This window comes from Brassica oleracea, chromosome C2 (genome assembly GCF_000695525.1).
Source record: "Brassica oleracea var. oleracea cultivar TO1000 chromosome C2, BOL, whole genome shotgun sequence".
NCBI lineage: Eukaryota > Viridiplantae > Streptophyta > Magnoliopsida > Brassicales > Brassicaceae > Brassica > Brassica oleracea.
Genome location: NC_027749.1, coordinates 17,611,196 through 17,619,790, shown reverse-complemented (window position 1 = coordinate 17,619,790; position 8,595 = coordinate 17,611,196). Strand labels below are relative to the sequence as shown.

General features: G+C 30.1%; 1 pseudogene; it reads right to left on the bottom strand.

The window, feature by feature from the left end:
- Window positions 1-727: 727 nt before the first annotated feature.
- Window positions 728-5,728, bottom strand: LOC106323582 (annotated as a pseudogene).
- Window positions 5,729-8,595: the final 2,867 nt, after the last annotated feature.

Sequence of the window (8,595 nt, the reverse complement as noted above, 5' to 3'; positions counted from 1 at the left end):
TCTTTGTAAAATATCTAAGCATAAAATAATATAAGAAGTATGTAGAATACTTTGGAAGAAAGTAGCTTAAGGTGGAAGTACTCCATGGTGAAGTTACTTCATAGGATGGAAACAATCTGAGCCGTTAGATCGGTTTAATCTGAGCCGTCCGTTGAGGATGTGATTTTGTATATAAGGGGGTAAAGCCTCATTGTAAAATTCATTCACCAAGTTTCAATAAGAAAACACTTCCATAAGCTCTGACCTCTCTCTAAAAACGTCCATACTCTCTCTCTAAGTGCTGATCGATTTGTCCGAAAGGCTGACTTAGCAAACCACAAGGATGAAAGTTGCTAAGGCCGCACGTCCTGATTGCTGTGAAGAAATCAGTCCGTGACATCTCACTCTCTTCCACTACCTTGTGGCTGCACATGCGGTTGTATACATCGTTTCTGTCCGTGCGTGTTTATGTATCAGCCACGTGATATACTTATATTAGAAGGTGAGCCTGAAACGCACATGCCTGATGCCATGAGGTGAGGTGAGGAAGTGGAAGGATCTTGTGATAAGCTTTCTTTTTAACTCTTGAATAGTATCTATATTGTGCACAAAAAAGAAATACACTATATAACTTTAGTAAGTGTTCACATTCTCATTCATACACACAAGTGTTTTATTGTTTTCAAGCCACTTTGCTTGATTATAGAACGGCTGTATTAAACTAAGATTTGTCTTGCTTTTAACTTGACTACAACACCACTTCCACCACCTTCATGTCCAGTTGAAAACCACCACTCGGATCATTTGCAAATGCTTTAAACTGCGGAACCAGTGAAGAAGCATGTGGGTCAGTTGACCCAAATCTGTTTTATAATTTAACCTAATTTAGCATAAAATTGTAATATACAACCGGTTGATTTTCACATTTGCAAAGGTACTCGATCTCCAGCAAGACCTTTGACAATGGCAAGGATGACTTGGACCAACCACAAAAGAAGGGTTCACAACCACCATGTATAACCTTTTCTCATCAGCTCCAAGCCTCTCTCTCGCCTAGAGTCTTTGCATATCCGTACCACAACTAATGCATCAAATCAAGTCAACCACACACGTTCCATCAATGGAGTCTTCTTAATCAAAATCTCAAGTAGATTAAAGTGTGTGAAAGAGAAATGGTTCTCACAAGTGTTTGCAGTAGTCAGGGTCGCTCCAATACGACTCGTTGAGAGGAGAGGCTTTTGTGGCATCTAACCGGTACCGGATCGAAGAGCAAGAACACGTAAGAAAAATCCTTCTTAGAGTTTTTTGGACTTAACATAAAAGTTCATCATGTTAATTAGTTGTACCTTTTGCAGGAACATAAAAGTTCATCATGTTAATTAGTTGTACCTTTTGCAGGAACCTTATTTTACTACTAGATAACTGATATTTTTAAAGAATAATAAGAACATAAATCAAAATTACAATACCGAAATAAAAGAATAAAGAATAATTGCAGAGTCGAGATGATTAATCTCTTTCCTTAAATCTTTAAACGCCCGTAGTGTGACGGTTTCATAGCGCTCAGATTCCCAGAATACAACTGCAGCATTGTTTATGTTTACCATCACCGAAAAACAGAATCTATCGAACCTAATTTTGTGTTGTACTCTCAGACTCAAAAAAAAATACTAACATAACTATTCAAAGTAGGAGAAAGTGATTTGTTGTTCAAAGTCTATTTTTCTATAATGCTTACAAGCCCTTTTATAGAAAAATAATGAGAAACACAAATTTCGTTATTCAACACAAAAACGAAACCTCCATAGTGCACTAATGGAGACTTTAATTCTTTTCAATTAGTATGTGAATTTATTTCACATTTTAACCAAGAAATTAAAAAATAAAATTATTATTGTTCTGACCAATTCAAACAAAATAATATACTTTAAAGTGAATTTTTTTTTATATTTTATCAATATAACAGATCAACATATATTTGATTTAAGTTAATGAACTTGAAGTTCAACTAACAAATCAAAACCCAAATCCAAGTTCAAATATCCAATGAGTATATTTGCTATTTTGTACAAGTTTCTCAAATCACACACATTAGACCTCCATTTTTTTTTCAAATAAAACTTCATTTTTACATATGAATACATTATTAGTAATGTTAAAAAAATAGTTCCAACACCTTTAATGATAGGATCAACCAATGACTCTTGAGTGTTGTGATCATATCGTACAAGAATAGAAGATGCCGTGTGGGCGGATCCAGGTAGGGGTTAGTTGGGGCCTGTGCCACACACTGTTTTCATTTTTTCCTTTAATAATATTAACTAGCCTTTGATCCGCGCGCTCGCACGGTTATTTGTTCTTCATGCTTATATATATTTTTATTTGTAATAACATTATAAAAATAATTGCTTATGTCCTTGTTATTGATTCATAGGTGATTGAATTTTGACATTGGTGTGTCTTGTTCAATTTGTTTGGCATCGATTTATAAACTATGAGATTGTGTTCTTCTTTTATTGTACTTTTATTCATTTTACTTGATAAAGTAAACATTAAAGTTTAAAATATTAGAGATTTAAGTATACTTGTTTGTGTTTTATTAAATTATACTATAAATATTGTGATTAAAATTTGATTTTAAAGTTAAAATTGTTTTATTGAGATTTTTTTAAAATAAATACATTATTTAAATAGTAACATTACAAAAATAATGAAAAAGTTACTAAAAACATTCAAAAATAAGTACAGATTTTTGCAAAGTTTATATAGCAAGCTCAATTTAAGGGATTTAACTGGGCCATTTTGTTATGATTAAAATTTTGGTCCATCATATTTTACAATTACATAGTGGACCTTAAACAATCGAAACCCATATTTTTTTCGGGGAAAAAACAGACACACGCCTTCTACCGACATTTTTCATTCGCTCAGAAAGTTCTTTTGAACGTAATAATTTCCAGGACTTTGTCTTGATTTCAGGTACATGGGACCTGGGGCTGATATTGTCACTTTATGTATTGGCCCGTCTTATGTCAACCGAGAGGTGGCTCTTGTACAAATCTTAATGATGCATATTGTTTAAGTTTCTAACGGGTTTATTCTTGCAGGAGGATTTCTTCATCTTATTGTGTGATATATTCTATGACATGGAAGAAGTGACTGAATTTCAACACCTGTGCCCATGTCTCTGTCATGAAATTTAAGTTCCAAGGTATATCGATTGATCTTCTGTATGCTAGCGTTTCACTTCTTGTTATACCACAGGTGATTTCAGTATAGGCTCTTTCTGTTTCCGGACAAACTTAGTGGTGATTTTAGTAATAGTTTAATTTTATGCTATCTTGGATTTTGTTTGGTAGTTTTCGTGCTTGTGTTGCATGTTATCGTTCACATATTTTGTCCTTTTTTAAACCTTCAGCAAAGCTATTTTGTCCTACTCTTCGGCCTAGGGCTGAGATATCAAAAAACCTCTTTTCGGAAATTGTTGGCCTTAATGAAAACTTAGATGTTGGGATGCCTTTTTTAAACCTTCAGGCATGATTTATACATGTATTCAGATGAATTCTCGCCAAAGTTAAAATATTCTTGCTGAGTCAGGTCCCTTGTTCTTAACAGGATTTGGATGTCTCCAACTCTTCTGTGCTGTGTAATGTTGATGAGCAAACTGCCCGCAGTCTGAATGGTGGTAGGGTTGCTGATCAGATTCTTAAACTCGTTCAAAATTTCGAGGTAAAATCAGCTGAATCCCAGTTTTTTTTTTGGTAAATAGACTAATACATTTTGTAAGCCATCAACATTAAGATGTATGAAGTACTGGGCTAAGAGGCGTGGGGTCTATTCAAATGTAGGGTGTTGCCATTCTGTATATTACATCTATTGACAAAAATGTTCAAGCTCTTGTCATCTCTATTATTTTGGGCAGGTTACTGGATTTCAAGCTAACATCACAGAACAAAGGGAATGCACACTAATCAGTTAGTCAAAGTTAAAAGTACGTGTTCTTGGTTTGATACGATTGTCTCATAGGTCTTATAAATACGAATATAATGATATTCACCTTTTTAAATGTGTTGCATGTTCACGTAACCTGTTGATATGGTTTTCAGCTTACAAACGTATTTTAAGATGCTCTGTGTAGGATGATATGCTTTTCACGTTATTGGGGAAGAGATATATATATAGTTGGCATAGGAAAGGGTTTGGTAAATGCGAAATATTTATTAAAGATTTTGTTAGTTGTGATTTTATGGATTAAAAAGCGAATATACTTATGGATTTTTTCAAAAAAATTTCATTTTATAAAAACTTATCATAATAATAAGAATATTTGTTTTTAATGATTAGATATTATGCGTGTTGCAAGATTTGAAAGAAAATAAGAATCTTGTGTTAGTTGATTGAAATCGTAATTGTTATGGTGGTTGCTTAGATATAGGAAAAAATTTTGGAAGGTAAATTCAAAACGGAAAATAATTTTGTGCCTCGATAATTTCTAATAAAGTATTTTAAAATTTAATTAATTCTGTCAATTAGATTACGCTGGTTTAGTATATTTATAAGAGATGGTTTACATGTTGGTCTTAATATCGATCATATTATATCATCATAGTAACCATGAAACAAAATCAAATAAATTTTGTATCTATCTAATATATCTAAAATATTGGTTTTGATTCTGCATACCAAGATTAACCGAGGAATTAATCCAATGTAATTCGATGGTTTAGTAATGTTATGAAAAAGTATGTAGGAATGAATCTATTGATGGTTTTGATTCTGTAAACTAAGAGGAACCCATGTATTATCACAATTGCATTCAATGTTTTAATAATATGCAACGATACGTAGGAAAGTATCTATTGTATCTAGCAACATAAACTTTATTTATTTGGTTCATTAATGTTTTGGTTTAGTAATGGTTTAGTAATAACTACAAACGGTTGTGTTTTATGTTAATGACATGAGATATTAATTATTGAGGAAAACTCAGGGCTATTTCTTTTTTGTATTCCTGTTTCAATAGATTAGATAACCTATAGTTTATGTAAATGCCCCTAATCTATATATGATTTATAATATTTGCCCCATACTAAATAAGTTGTTGGGTCCGCCCCTCGTGTTTACTGCTTCGTCAAACCTTTCCTTCAATCGTCAGATCAGCTTCGAAGATCTTCAGCCTCTCTTTCGCTCCTCCTTCCAGTTCCCATAGAAAACCCACCTTTTTTCATCTGTTTTACAAAAGAACAAAGTTATATGTAGTATTCGAACAAAACAAGAAAAGTTTGTGTGAACTTACTAGGGTTTTGGGCTGTTCTTCGTACTATATGTCCCTGTTCGAGAATTGAATTGATGATGTAAGAAGAGATGAAGCCAGTTCCCCCTATGATTAAATACTCTTTAAATGACAGAGAGAGTTTAGATTAGTTTTTTTAATAGTAAAGTGATCTTTGTGGACGTAAAGAAGAGTGTGTGATTCATTCTATTCGTGCTCTCTCTCTCTCATCAATATTATCAAGAAATGCTTCACAAGTGACGGGGTTCAGTCCAAGATATGATTTGGCACAAGTTGAATATTTGGATTTGCCGTTAAGATGAAGTGTATTGTTTTTTTTTTTTTTTTTGAAAAATGGCTTTGAAGTGTATTGTTTGCCTATCAAGTAACGCACGATAAAAATATTGTCTGCCTATCTCGGGTATTTATTTTGCGTTCACCTAAGTACAGTAATCAATTGCCACTACTGTAGCACATTTTCACAGCAAAGATGACAAAAAACATATCCTAGTTCTTAGAAGAAAAAACATATATCCTAGTTTACTATTTTTTAACAATTCAATCACACATGATTTGTTTTCTTAATCATCCTATTTAAAAGTTAGGGGACAAAAACCAAATGTTTAGGCTAATTAATATTTCAGCAAGTTTGAATAATTGATAGAAACAAAATATGATAGAGAGATCGAGTATTATCAAGATTTGATAACAATTTGTGTGTACTCTATCATTTTTGTTAAATTAAAACATATTAATCATATAATAAAAATAGATTTTTAGTATACTTTATATTTTGATTTTTTTAAATACAATAAATTAATAAAACTATTAATAGTCTCACATTGAAAATTTTGTGATCAATGATTTTTTTATAACACTTACAAATAGGTTCATAAAGTCATATGAGTAACAAATCTCATTTAATGTATATTCAGATTAAAACATATACTTATTTTACTATCATTTAAATTAAACTATATATATCATCTAAAATAGATAAATATTTAAATTTTGAAATTTGCATTGAGCAAGTATTGAGAACTTAATAGTTTAATTTCAAAATTTTGCACTGAGTTTTCAAAACGATTATAAATTAGTAAGAATATTAAAAGTTTCATATTGAAAAATTTGTTAACAATCGTTTAGTTTTTCTATAAAAGGATACAAATGATAATAAAACCATATGGGTATGAAGCCTTATTTAATACATAGTCATACTAAAATATATTATATGTCTATGTTAATATCATTTAAATTTAATTATATATCATATAAAATAGATAAATGTGATTGTTTGGATTTATTTATCATAAAATAATTGTAAATAAATAATAATAATTTTTTTGATTTATGCGTTTGCACTAATTTAATTATATATATAATAGTTACTAACTTATCAATTATTAAATATATATTTATATTTTGTAATATTAAAAGAACACAAATAATTAATAGTATGTAAAATGTTTGTATATACCTGATGTTCATCCCATCTAAAGCTCATGTCTTGGTCAAGTTATTTGTTAAAAGTTATTTGTAGTGGACATGACTACAAACCCGGTGGATTGGCCAACATTCACGACAAAGATCGAGATGTTTTAGAGATCACATGAGGATTTCGAGGATCTGAGTCTGTCTCATATTCCTCAGAGTATGAATGATCGGGCGCACGCATTAGCAAAAGAAGCTAGGACCAGAGGCTATAGTTTTTTCCATATAGATCAGACCCGGCCAGACGATTTTGTGATCAATGATTTTTTTATAACACTTACAAATAGGTTCATAAAGTCATATGAGTAACAAATCTCATTTAATGTATATTCAGATTAAAACATATACTTATTTTACTATCATTTAAATTAAACTATATATATCATCTAAAATAGATAAATATTTAAATTTTGAAATTTGCATTGAGCAAGTATTGAGAACTTAATAGTTTAATTTCAAAATTTTGCACTGAGTTTTCAAAACGATTATAAATTAGTAAGAATATTAAAAGTTTCATATTGAAAAATTTGTTAACAATCGTTTAGTTTTTCTATAAAAGGATACAAATGATAATAAAACCATATGGGTATGAAGCCTTATTTAATACATAGTCATACTAAAATATATTATATGTCTATGTTAATATCATTTAAATTTAATTATATATCATATAAAATAGATAAATGTGATTGTTTGGATTTATTTATCATAAAATAATTGTAAATAAATAAGAATAATTTTTTTGATTTATGCGTTTGCACTAATTTAATTATATATCATATAAAATAGATAAATGTGATTGTTTGGATTTATTTATCATAAAATAATTGTAAATAAATAATAATAATTTTTTTGATTTATGCGTTTGCACTAATTTAATTATATATATAATAGTTACTAACTTATCAATTATTAAATATATATTTATATTTTGTAATATTAAAAGAACACAAATAATTAATAGTATGTAAAATGTTTGTATATACCTGATGTTCATCCCATCTAAAGCTCATGTCTTGGTCAAGTTATTTGTTAAAAGTTATTTGTAGTGGACATGACTACAAACCCGGTGGATTGGCCAACATTCACGACAAAGATCGAGATGTTTTAGAGATCACATGAGGATTTCGAGGATCTGAGTCTGTCTCATATTCCTCAGAGTATGAATGATCGGGCGCACGCATTAGCAAAAGAAGCTAGGACCAGAGGCTATAGTTTTTTCCATATAGATCAGACCCGGCCAGACGGAGGTGCTCCTCGGAAAATCGGCTCGTCTGACCACCACTTGATCTAGCGTAGATGGGCAGCTGACAAAAAAAGTAGATTTCAAATTTAGAATTTAATGTTTTAATTTAAAATATTTGCTTAAAATTTTAAAATATAGATTAATTCGTTAAGTTTGATATAAAATTTAGACTATTTTATAGGGGAATTTTCATGTTATCACATAATTGGTACCATTATTCATGTTTACATTCACTAAAGGAATATTTTCACAAATATTTTCTTTATTAAAGAGGAAAAATACTCTTATATCTTTGATATATATATATATATATATATATATATATATATATGATAAATAATTATTTAAATAAGAAAAATACTTTTTTAGTTTTCGATTATACATTTTCAAATTTGAACGTTTTGTAAAAAGAATTTTTGTTTTCGAAATATTTTTTCAATTTTTTTTTTGAAGTTTGAAAATTCTTTTTGAAATTTGAAAATTCCACTACAAGAAAACAGCGGTATTCTGACGGAAATTCCGACGGAAAATGAAATCCTCAGAATATCCCGAGGAATTTTCGACGGAATTCCGAAGAAATATCAATCCGTCGGAATATTCCGAGGAA